This window comes from Oncorhynchus masou, chromosome 10 (genome assembly GCF_036934945.1).
Source record: "Oncorhynchus masou masou isolate Uvic2021 chromosome 10, UVic_Omas_1.1, whole genome shotgun sequence".
Classification (NCBI taxonomy): Eukaryota; Metazoa; Chordata; class Actinopteri; order Salmoniformes; family Salmonidae; genus Oncorhynchus; species Oncorhynchus masou.
Window position 1 is genome coordinate 19,666,884 of NC_088221.1, and position 13,790 is coordinate 19,680,673.

Genomic DNA, 13,790 nt, shown 5'->3' on the forward strand with positions numbered 1-13,790 from the left:
TTCAGGTGCCGCTCTAGAATCTACCAATTGGGTTTAATTGTGTTGAGATCTGGTGACTGAGAGCTCCATTGCATTTGGTTTATATACTTTTCTTGCTTATCAAACCATTCAGTGATCACTTGTGCCCTGTGGATGGGGGCATTGTCATCCTATGTGTGCATAGACATGGTAGCCAAAATAATTGCCTGCCATAAGCATGAGGGGATGTTAATTGCTTAATTAACTCAGAAACCATGTGTGGGAGCACCTGCTTTCAATATACTTTATATATAACTTACTCAAGTGTTTCCATTATTTTGGCAGTTACCTGTGTCTTAGCTAGCATGCCTACCGGCAAGATTGGTAGACTTTAGAAAAACAAGCAATAACTAGTCACATTAAAGGGTTAGAGGAAGTGTTAGCTTAAGGGTTAAGGTTAGGGTTAGGAGAAGGTTTAGCTAACATGCTAAGTAGTTGCAAAGTACCCCAAAAGCAGTAAGTAGTTGAAAGTTGCTTATTAGCTAAAATTGTTAGTGATGAGATTCACACTCGCAACCTTTGGGTTGCAAGACATTTGCTTTTTACAGCTCCCATCCACCCTACTTAAATTGTTGCCTTATGTAACCATCTGTCTTGTGTAACCCTTCCAAGCTTTACAGATCATGCTAATTTGAGTGTCCTGGATTTACATTTACTATGTTATGTCTAGTCTACTTTGAGGGAAAATATCAAAGTACACACTGTCAGGGAATGGTTTGAAGTTGGTACATTGTTTTGCAGTTAAAATATATATTTTAGCTTATCGTCTAGACTTGGGAATGCTTTTGGTGGTAATGTTCGAAGTTAAGGCCACATCAGAGGATTTATAATCAGCTCAAGGCTTTCTCTCGACCACAGAATGTCAAAGAAATGTTAGACAGATGACTGTCAAAGGTTCAACTCTTTGTAATTACCTGAATTCAAAATGTGCTGTCCTTTCAACGGCTATTGTTATTGTGTTCACATCATGCATCTTTGCTGATGCAGTTCAATATTCAGTAGGTCCAAAGGACATTTCATTTCATTGTGAAGACAGTAAAGATATAACATTTACAACAGTTAATAAGCATTGACAAAAACCCTTTGGTGTCTGAAGGCTAAAGTGAATCAGTAAATCTGCCCTGACAGGGGGAATTCCTACCTCCCCCACCCCCAAATCTTCTCTAAAATGAAAGTAAACTCTGTCTCAAAATTTCAGAACCACCCAGTGGTGTAAACCTTCACTTTTCAGCCCAGTATAAGGCCAGGCCAGGGCCTCTGCTCCCTCCGTGGCTCCAGGAAACTAGATAATTAGCCCAGCCTCTCAGTCTCTCTGGCCTCCTAGCCAAATGTGGAGCAGATCTCAGTGCTGAGGTCATTGTCCCTCCCCTCCTCCAGCTTTTCCACTTTCCCACACCCCACCACGTCCCCTGTGAAAGTCTACTCCAGAGAAGTAGAGAAGGGGGGGAGAAAAAATAAGGGGGGGGAGAAAAAAAAGGGGGGGGGGCTTTCCACAACTTACTTGTTATTATTCCTAAAAGCTTTGTCGGTTATTATGGATTGTTATTGTGAGTGACATATCTGTGGATTGACAAAACAAAATTAGGTTAGAAGTACAGCCCTTATTGAAAAATGTGATAACATGCATCAACATGTAAAAGCAAAGTGATAACATAGAACAACACGTGAAAACATTTGAGCACATCTGAAAACACGATCTCATGTGAAATAAATGTGACAACATGGGATGGAAAATTGTGACCCCATGAAACTGCACCTGACAACATTCAAAAGTTTTTCACATTTAAAACTGCAAAATAATTTTCACATGAATGTTTTTCACATGAAAAAAGTGCAAATTCGATTTTCACATGAAAAACTTTTACACGTGAAAATGCAGTTCCACATGTGAGGGTTAGGTTTTTACAATTCACATGTGAGGTGAAAACGTGTTATTATTTACACGTGAAAAATGTGGTGTTAACATGTGAACTCTAAATTGAATACGGTGCCTTCAGAAAGTATTCACAGCCCTTGACTATTTCCACAGTTTGTTGTGTTACACCCTGAATTTAAAATGGATTACATTTTTTTGTCACTGGCATACACACAATACCCCATAATGTCAAAGTGGAATTTTGTTTTTAGAAATGTTTACACATGAACTAAAAACGAAATGTTTTGAGTAAATAAGTAACAGCAACAAAAAGTCAGATAGGAAAAAGTCAGATAATAAGTTACATGGGCTCACTCTGTGTGCAATAATAGTGTTTAACATGATTACTAATACAATTAAATGTAAGGTCCCTCAGTCGAGCAGTGAATTTCAAACACAGAGACAACCACAAAGACCAAGGATGTTTCCCAATGCCTCATAAAGAAGGGCACCTATTGGTAGATGGGGGAAAAGCAGACATTGAATATCCCTTTGAGCATGGTGAAGTTATTAATTACACTTTGGATGGTGTATAAATACACCCAGTCGCTACAAAGATACAGGCGTCCTTCCTAACTCAGTTTCCGTAGAGGAAGGAAACCACCATGAGGCCAATGGTGATTTTAAGACAGTTACAGAGTTTAATGGCTGTGATAAGAGAAAACTGAGGATGGATCAACAACAATACTAACCTAATTAACAGTGTGAAATGAAGGAAGCTTGAACAATAAAAAATATTCCAAAACATACATTCTGTTTGCAATAAGGTATTAAAGTAAAACTGCAAAAAACTTTTTGTCCTGAATACAAAGTATTATGCAAATCCAACACAACACATCACTTAGTACCACTCTTAATTTTTTCAAGCATTTTGGTGGCTGCATCATGTTTTTTAGGATAAAAATAAATGGAATAGATCTAAGCACATTTAAAATCCTACAGTAAAAACCTAGTACCGTCAGCTTTCAAAAAGACACTGGTAGACACATTTACCTTTCAGAAAGACCATAACCTAAAACACAAGGCCAAATATACACTGGAGTTGCTTACCAAGACAACATTGAATGTTCCTGAGTGGCCTAGTTACAGTTATGACTTAAATCGACTTGAAAATCTATAGCAAGACTTTTAAATGGCAGTCTAGCAATAATCAACAACTAACTTGATAGAGCTTGAAGAATGTTTTATTTTTTATGTGCAAATATTGTACAATCCAGGAGTGAAAAGCTATTAGAGACTTACCCAGAAAGACTTACAGCTGTAATTGCTGCCAAAGGTAATTCTATCTATGTATTGACTAAGAGGTGTGAATACTTATGTAATTCTTAAGGCTAGGGGGCAGTATTCGGAAGTTCAGATGACTGACGTGCCCAAAGTAAACTGCCTGTTACTCAGGCCCAGAAGCTAGGATATGCATATAATTAGCATTGGATAGAAAACACTCTGAAGAAAACACTCTGAAGTGTCTAAAACTGTTAGAATAATGTATGTGAGTATAAGAGAACTGATATGGCAGGCCAAAACCCGAGGAAAATCCATCCAGAATTTTTTCTTTTTGAGGTCACATTCCATTCAAATGCTTGTGTATGAGATATTCAAAGGAATTCCTCCCATATTGCAGTTCCTATGGCTTCCACTAGATGTCAACATTCTTTAGAAATGGTTTCAGGCTTGTTTTTGAGAAATTAGTTAGTAGTTGTAGTTTTTCAAGGTGGCTCTCATTTTGACTGTAGTGTTGTGGCGCGCATGGATGAGGGCGCGCACTTCGTTATTTATCACCGGTATTGAACATACTACATTCCGTCTTAAATTGTATTGTTTATTTTCATATTAGGGTACTTGAGGATTGATTACAAATGTTGTTTGACATGTTTGGACGAAGTTTATTGGTAATTTTTGGGATTCCTTTGTCTGCAAGTTGAACGAGTGGAACTGGTAGATTACTGAATCAAATGCGCCAACTAAACTGACTTTTTGGGGATATAAAGAAGGACTTTATCGAGCAAAGCAACCATTTTTTGTGTAGCTGGGACCGTTGGGATTGCAAACAGAAGAAGATCTTCAAAGGTAAGTGATTTATTTTATCGCTATTTCAGATTTTTGTGACGCCTCTGCTGGTTTGGAAAATGTTTTTAATGCTGGTGTATGCGAGGCGCTGTCCTCAGATAATCACATGGTATGCTTTCACCGTAAAGCCTTTTAAAAATCTGACAACGTGGTTGGATTAACAAGAAGTTAAGCTTTTAAATAATGTAGAACACTAGTGTATTCACGAATGTTTAATATTACAAATGCTGTATTTTGAATTTCGAGCTCTGCAATTTCACTGATGTTGTCGAGGTGGGGCGCTAGCGGCATTTCATTTTCAATAAATGTGAAAAACGATCTAAAAACATGTTTTCACTTTGTCATTGTGGGGAATGGGGAATTGTGTGTAGATGGTTGACAAAAAACATACATTTAATCAATTTTGTATTCAGGTTGTAACACAACAAAATGTGGAATAAGTCAAGGGGTGTGAATACTTTCTGAAGGCACTGTACATGTGAACGGATGGTTTCACATGTGAACAACTGACCTCACATGTGTCTCATTTGTGCTCAATATGTGAAAACAGCTAGGCCTATTACACATGTGAAAATGTGATTTCACATGTTTTGTAAGGGTAGTAATGACATGGTATGGGGGTTTTAAGGTAAGTGGTATGCTGTTCATCTGAAATAGCGTAAACATCTTAATTCAATGTGTTTACATTTGACATGATCACTGGCTTTTCAATATGTCTCCACCTGGGATTTGAATTCACGACCTCTGGATTTGGGGTCGGCTGATCTTTATCAGTTAATCTGGCTATTAGTTGTCTAACGTTGATTGGGCATATTATTCTGTTTTAGTGTTACTCCTGAATCACTATAATAAATATTATAGTTTTTCTTGAGTGTATTTTTAACAAAGCTGAGATTTACTTTGAAGTCCAAACTGTAGGAATAAAGGGGAAATGTGTTATTGACACAGCCATGGTGGCGTAGCAGGAAGACTGGAATGCCTTAAACCAACAGGTTGTGAGGGTAATAACTACTGTAAAAATAGACATACATCATGTACAGTATGTCAAAGTGTGTCAAATACAGTATGTACATTGGAAACACCGGAGATGTGTGATGTTCCGGGGACATCCTAACAACAAATTTTTGTTTGCAGGGCATCACCTGTGAAATCTCATTAAATATATCCACGTGAAACTTCGTGTGAAATACCATCACGTGAAGTGTTCCAAAACCACATTGTTTCATATGATTTCACATGTGAAATCAAATTTTACATGCGCAAAACGTGAAAATGTCACATGTGAAATCGTGTTTTTTCTATAAGGGAGATGCCATTTCTTAATTTAATCATCCTGTTGTTGCGGGAATTTTCTAGGAAATGCAAACTTGTATTGCATTCAAAGTTAAAAAAGGCTTCTCAAATCTGTAATTTCCTGACTTGATTTGCCCTAAAGATACAGTATCAGTCAAAAGTTTGGACACATCTACTCAGGGTTGTTCTTTATTTGGACTATTTTCTACATTATATAATAATAATGAAGACATCAAAACTATGAAATAACACACATGGAATCATGTATTAACCAAAACAGTGTTAAACAAATCCAAATATATTTTATATTTGAGATTCTTCAAAGTAGCCACCCTTTGCCTTGATGACAGCTTTGCACACTCTTGGCGTTCTCTCAACCAGGTTCATGAGGTAGTCACCTGGAATGCATTTCAATTAACAGGTGTGCCTTGTTAAAAGTAAATTTTTGGAATTTCTTTCCTCCTTAATGCGTTTGAGCCAATCAGTTTTGTTGTGATAAAGTAGGGGTGGTATACAGAAGATAGTCCTATTTGATAAAAGACCAAGTCTATATTACGGCAAGAACAGCTCAAATAAGCAAAGAGAAACAACAGTCCATCATTACTTTAAGACACTGAAAGTTTATTCAAGTGCAGTCGCAAAAACCATGAAGTGATAGGATGAAACTGGCTCTCATGATGACCGCCTCAGGAAATGAAGACCCAGAGGTACCTCTGCTGCAGAGGATAAATCCAGAGTTACCAGCCCAAGAAATTGCAGGCCAAATAAAAACTTCAGAGTTCAAGTAACATACACATCTCAACATTAACTGTTCAATGGAGACTGCGTGAATCATGCCTTCATGGTCGAATTGCTGCAAAAAAAAAAACACTACAAAAGGACTACAAAACATAAAACACTACAAAAATAAGACTTGATTGTGCAAAGAAACACAAACATTGGACATTAGACCGGTTGAAATCTGTCCTGAGATCTGATGAGTCCAACCGCTGTCTCTTTGTGAGACGCAGAGTAGGTGAACGGATCTTTTCCGGGATAGGAGGTGTGATGGTGTGGGGGTGTTTTGCTGGTGACACTGTCTGTGATTTATGTAGAATTCAAGGTGCGCTTAACCAGCATGGCTACCAGAGCGTTCTGCAGCGATACGCCATCCCATCTGGTTTACGCTTAGTGGGACTATCATTTGTTTTTCAACAGGGCAATGACCCAACACACCTACAGGCTGTGTAAGGGCTATTTGACCAAGAAGTAGAGTGATGGAGTGCTGCATCAGATGACCTGGCCTCCACAATCCCCCGACCTCAACCCAATTGAGATGGTTAGGTATGAGTTGGACCGCAGAGTGAAGGAAAAGCAGCCAACAAGTTCTCAGCATATGTTGGAACTCCTTCAAGATTGTTGGAAAAACATTCCAAGTGAAGCTGGTTGAGAGAATGTCAAGAGTGTGCAAAGCTGTCATCAAGGCAAAGGATTTGAATATTCTAAAATATATTTGGATTCGTTTAACACTTTTTTGGTTACTAATGATTCCATATGTGTTATTTCATAGTTTTGATGTCTTCACTATTATTCTACAATGTAGAAAATAGTACAAATAAATATACTGTAACTATACCAACCCCTACAAAAAAATCCATTAATTATAATTCACATGATAATTCACATTTCCTGTTGCTGCAAGATTATTTTCCTGCTGTGAGAAACTGGGTCAAATGAAGATAAGGCATCTGTACTGATTACTGATAGAAAACACGATTTTCAGAAGAAGCATTAAGCCGTTTCTGGTGTATGGCAAAAAGAAAGCCTTGCCAAGCACAGCTAGTATTGAAGGAAACAAGAATCACATGGATCTGCTCAATCTTGAATTAATTGGACTCTAGGGGAAGGGATTCAAAAGGAGCTAAATAAAACCAAAGATCAAATGGATGTCTCTTGGTAGGTGAGCGCTGTGATTTATGGATTTGGATTTGATTCCGTGAAGTGGCACATCAACAGCACCTCGGAACAAAAATAAGACCAATGACAAGACGCACACAAATCTCTCCGCAGGCAGGCAGGCAAGCAGGCGTGCAGGCAGTTAGCAACACAGCAAATACTTTACCTGTAGCAATCACAGCCCCGGCCACATTATATAAATAGTGTTGTATCGAGCTGCCATTACTCACCTATCAGCTATTTGTAACATAACCTTCCGAGGCTCTGCTTTCCCTCTCCGTCCATCTATCCTTCTATCAATCAGCTCCACTGCAGCAGCAATCAAGGTGATGTCACAAGGAGTTATGGCTTTTCCAACCACCCTAGGAAAGAATACTTTACCTAGACAGGATTTTATGAAAAAGTAGCCCAGCTCACAATGCTCCAGTATTTCACCACATATTCACTGATTTATTTCGTACTTTATTTTCTGGGTAAATGTTACATATGTAAGGTAGCCTGGGTTACTGGTGCCTTTACCATGTTCATTACTTTTTCCGAAGGAAATAATAGATCTTGGTTCCTCGTGACTCACAGACATGATTAACCACACTGGCACATTCCATTATGGATTGTAGGATAGGGTACCCCCCTCTCACTGGACACATGGGGCTGACTAATGTATCTGTGGAAGCATCTGGAATCAACTTTTTTTTCTCTCGCTTCAATGGAAAAAAGGAGCTCACTCACATGGCCCTGCTATAAAAGTTTGACATCAGCTGCATGCACATTAGTTTTATACTTAGTGATTATCCTGGCTTTTTGGAGGAGTGTAAACTATACAGTAAAGGCTATACAATAAATATGTAGGCTATACAATTAGATTTAGCCTAAGGTTTTGGTTTAGAGGGCAGAGAATCCTCTGCCAGTGAATGTTCCCAGGAACCCTGGAGTTTGGATTTGACCTCATTGATATGGCTTTATTACCACAGTTCCGTGAAGCCTTAAGATTTTCTGCATCTGTTTGCAGAATTCTTCCTCAACTTGTGGCCACATGGGTTTGGAGGAACACGATGTTTGCCCCTATGCCAAAAAAGCCTAATTGCTCCCAGTTCTTCAGAATAGAAGAGCAGGATAGTCTGAGTATGTGCTGGGATCAAAGCAAACCACTCAAACCTCTGCCATTACTGAGGCAATAGAGATTGTATTCATTTTTTTGTGTAATTTTTGTGCCTTTTGAGCCAGCTTGCTACAGCAGGAAAATAATCCCGTAGACACAGGAAATATGGATTATAATTAATGGACATTTTTGTAGGAGTTGATACATTTTTCAAGTCTGAAATTTCCAAGTGAAAAATGCAAAAATGTTAAACCTCAAAGACACTACAAGTTTGACATTTCTTGCATTGCAGGAAAGTTCTCCTGCAACAGGGAGATCAAATTAAGATCTTACATCTGTATGAAGTCAAATACCATAGCAGCAATTTATGTCCCATCATGACCATCTATCATTGTCAAAATCCTTTCTGCATGGTTAGTCTTTTCTCCTCTAGGGTTTAGTGTCAGTGTAACGGCGTTCTTTGTTTGTTGAATGAGAGTCGGACCGAAATGCAGCGTGTTGGTTACTCGTGTTTTTTAATGAAACAAATAACGGAACTATACATGAAATAACTAATAAATACAAAACAACAAAACGGAACGTGAAACCTATTACAGCCTATCTGGTGAACACTACACAGAGACAGGAACAATCACCCACGAAATACAAAGTGAAACCCAGGCTACTTAAATACGGTTCCCAATCAGAGACAACGAGAATCACCTGACTCTGATTGAGAACCGCCTCAGGCAGCCAAACCTATGCAACACCCCTACTCAGCCGCAATCCCAATAACTAAAAAAACCCACTACGAAATACAACAACATAAACCCATGTCACACCCTGGCCTGACCAACTAATTAACGAAAACACAAAATACTAAGACCAAGGCGTGACAGAACCCCCCCCCCTAAGGTGCGGACTCCCGGACGCACCTCAAAACCATAGGGAGGGTCCGGGTGGGCGTCTGTCCATGGTGGCAGTTCCAGCTCGGGACGTGGACCCCACTCCATAAATGTCATAGTTCCTCCCCTTCGCGTCCTGGGATGATCCACCCTCGCCACCGACCATGGCCTAATAGTCCTCACCCAGAACCCCACTGAACTGAGGAGCAGCTCGTGACTGAGGGGCAGCTCGGGACTGAGGCAGCTCGGGACTGAGGGGAAGCTTGGGACTGAGGGGCCGCTCGGGACTGAGGGGCAGCTCGGGACTGAGGGGCAGCCCAGTACTGAGAGAAAACCCAGCACTGAGAGGAAGCCCAGTACTGAGAGGAAGCCCAGTACTGAGAGGAAGCCCAGTACTGAGATGAAGCCCAGCCAGGCAGTTGAATCCTGCAGATCCTGGCTGACTGGCGGATCTGGAAGAGTCTGGTTGACTGGCAGATCTGGAAGAGTCTGGTTGACTGGCAGATCTGGAAGAGTCTGGCTGACTGGCAGATCTAGAAGAGTCTGGCTGACTGGCAGATCTGGAAGAGTCTGGCTGACTGGCAGATCTGGAAGAGTCTGGCTGACGGGCAGATCTGGAAGAGTCTGGCTGACTGGCAGATCTGGAAGAGTCTGACTGACTGGCAGATCTGGAAGAGTCTGGCAGACTGACGGCTCTGGCTGCTTCATGCTGACTGACGGCTCTGGCTGCTCCATGCTGACTGGCGGCTCCTTGCAGACTGGCAACTCTGGCTGCTCCAAGCAGACTGACAGCTCTGGCTGCCCCATGCAGACTGGCATCTCTAGCTGCTCCATGCAGACTGGCAGCTCCTTGCAGACTGGCAGCTCCTTGCAGACAGGCAGCTCTAGCTGCTCCATGCAGACTAGCTGCTCCATGCAGACTGGCAGCTCTGGCTGCTCCATGCAGACTGGCAGCTCTAGCTGCTCCATGCAGACTGGCAGCTCTGGCTGCTCCATGCAGACTGGCAGCTCTAGCTGCTCCATGCAGACTGGCAGCTCTAGCTGCTCCATGCAGACTGGCAGCTCTGGCTGCTCCATGCAGACTGGCAGCTCTAGCTGCTCCATGCAGACTGGCAGCTCTAGCTGCTCCATGCAGACTGGCAGCTCTGGCTGCTCCATGCAGACTGGCAGCTCTAGCTGCTCCATGCAGACTGGCAGCTCAGGCTGCTCCGAACAGGCAGGAGGCTCCGGCAGTGCTGTAGAGGAGGAAGGCTCTAGAAACGCTGAACAGGCGGGAGACTCCGACAGCGCAGGAGAGGGAGAAAGCGCTGGCTGTGCTGAACAGGCGAGGCGCACTGAAGGCCTGGTGCGTGGTACTGGAACTGGTGGTACTGGATCGAGGACACGCACAGGAAGCCTGGTGCGGGGAGCTGCCACCGGAGGACTGGTGTGTGAAGGTGGCACAGGATGGACTGGACCGTGAAGGTGTACTGGAGAGCCTGAGAGCAGGACTGGCACAGGACGTGCAAGACTAGGTAGGTACACAGGAGGCCTAGTACGTGAGGCTGGCACATTTTTCACCAGCCGACTAACACGCACCTCAGGACTAGTATGGAGCGCTGACCCAGGTGCCATTAAATCCCCGACACGCTCTGTCGGAAAAATCTTGTACTTAAAGCACCAAACTAGCAACTCCCTCATTACTCTCTCCTCCAATTTCCCCATTAACTCCTTTACAGTCTCTGCTTCGCTCACCTCCAACACCGGTTCTGGTCTCCTCCTTGGCTCCTCACGATAAACAGGGAGAGTTGGCTCAGGTCTGTCTCTTGACTCAGCCACTCTCCGTCTGAGCCCCCCCCCCCCAATAAATTTTTGTGGCTGTTTTTCGGGTTTCGCCGTGTCTTTCTTTTCGACTCCATTCTCCTATAGCCCTCTTCGCACTGCTCCAGCGAATCCCAGGCGGGCTCCGGCACTCTCTCTGGGTCGGCCGCCCACCTGTCTATTTCTTCCCACGTCGTATACTCCAAGCCTCTGCTGTCCATAATGTCCTCCCTTCGCTGCTCCAGCTGTCTGTTAACACGCTGCTCGGTCCGTGTGTGGTGGGTGATTCTGTAACTGCATTCTTCGTTTGTTGAATGAGAGTCGGACCGAAATGCAGCGTGTTGGTTACTCATGTTTTTTAATGAAACAAATAACGGAACTATACATGAAATAACTAATAAATACAAAACAACAAAACGGAACGTGAAACCTATTACAGCCTATCTGGTGAACACTACACAGAGACAGGAACAATCACCCACGAAATACAAAGTGAAACCCAGGCTACCTAAATACGGTTCCCAATCAGAGACAACGAGAATCACCTGACTCTGATTGAGAACCGCCTCAGGCAGCCAAACCTATGCAACACCCCTACTCAGCCGCAATCCCAATAACTAAAAAACCCCACTACGAAATACAACAACATAAACCCATGTCACACCCTGGCCTGACCAACTAATTAACGAAAACACAAAATACTAAGACCAAGGCGTGAGTCAGATTAAGTTGAAGGATATGAACTTGAGTATTTATTCAACTTTTCAAGTCAAGTCAGTCCCCTGTCAAATATCAGTAAACAGAAAACAGATAGGTTGCTTGCCAATTTCCTAACAGTCTCTGACAATTCTATTGGAAGCCTTGAGGACATTCAAAGTGTGTTAAGCCTTTATTAAATCCCCGTTAGAACTCAAAAACATGTTCATTCCTGCTTTCCATGAATAGCTTGTAGCAAGTTTTTTTAAATGAAAATAACATTCTCCTGCTTACAGCACTAACAAGTGATACTGTTTCAGAATAGTTCATATTGTAGGCCTACATACTGTATGTGTACCGATTCACTGCTGTGTCATGGTTGTTGCTGTTTTCTTATTAATTGCCTAGTATTTAGAAAAGTGAAGGTAAAATGTTATCAAGGCGAGACCCAAATCCAGACACAGGACGCAGATGGTTGGAGTCTTACAATGTTTATTATTCCAAAGGCGTAGGCAAGAGAATGGTCGTGGACAGGCAAAAAGGTCAAAACCAGATCAGAGTCCAGGAGGTGCAGACATGCTTGTGGTCAAGGCAGTCAGAATGGTCAGGCAGGCGGGTACAAAGTCCAGAAACAGGCAATGATCAAAACCGGGAGGACTAGAAAAATGAGAATGCAACAAGCAGGAGAACGGGAAAACCGCTGGTTGACTTGGAAACATACAAGACGAACTGGCACAGAGAGACAGGAAACACAGGGATAACTATACTGGGGAAAATAAACGACACCTGGAGGGGGTGGAGACAATCACAAGGGCAGGTGAAACAGATCAGGGCATGACAAATGTAATTTTTCTTTATCAAGCTTGTGGATATACTTGTGTTTCAACTGAGCAAAAAGTACCAAATTGTCATACTTGAGTAAAAGTAAAGATACCTTCATTGAAAATTACTCAAGTAAAAGTGAAAGTCACCCAGTAAAATTCTACTTGAGTAAAAGTCTTAAAGTATTTGGTTTTAAATATACTTAAGTATCAAAAGTAAATATAATTGCTAAAATATACTTAAGTATCAAAAGTAAAAGTCTAAATAATTTAAAATTCCTTATATTAAGCAAACTATTTATGCATAGCCTGGGGAATGCTCCGACACTCAGACGTTATTTACAAACAAAGCATGTGTTTAGTGAGTCCGCCAGATCAGAGGCAGTAGGGATGACCAGGGATGTTCTCTTGATAAGTGTGTGAATTAGACCATTTTCCTGTCCTGCTAAGCATTCAAAATGTATCAAGTATAGGGAAAATGTACGGAGTAAAAAGTACATCATTTTCTTTAGGAATGTAGTGAAGTAAACATAAAAGTTGTAAAAATTATAAATTATAATGTAAAGTACAGATACCCCAAAAAACTACTTGAGTAGTACTTTCAAGTATTTTTACTGAAATACTTTACACCGCTGGTAATATCCCACGTCCCTTGTGGTGAACACGCCAGACATCTCAAGATTTAGTTGAGTTCGCTGAGACTGGAGCGGTAGTCAACATTTCCCAGTCTGTTGCTCTGCAAATATGCACTGTCTCGTCTGTCTCACAAAACATGATGATATTCCACGTCTTACTCCTCTGAGACAATCATGTTCCTCAATAAAAAATTGTCTGGAGTGACAAAGACCAACTATCATAATTCTGTCAAAAGTAAAAGATTATGCATATTTATTTTTACTATAATAAAGGTTTCTTTGCAATCCATTGTTTCTCAGAGATATTTCCAATAACTATTTTCTTGCATGTCATGCTCCTTGACTTATACGACTGTGTGATAAGGCCAGCATAGCATTTGTTATACATTTAACAAGACTGGGCTAGTGCTTGAGCTGGAAGGCAATGCCAAAACTTTTCCTGCTTATTACACTGTACGTCCTACATAATGCAGAATATGTACACCCCTATGTACAGGCCTAGCTTAAGCTGTAGCTTAGTGCTGACCCCGATCTCTGAGTCAAACAACCCTGAAGAGTCATGTTCTTTTGCCCAGCAATATGGTTTCCCTCCTTGTGCCTCCTGACTAGACTGCATTATGGTTTCGC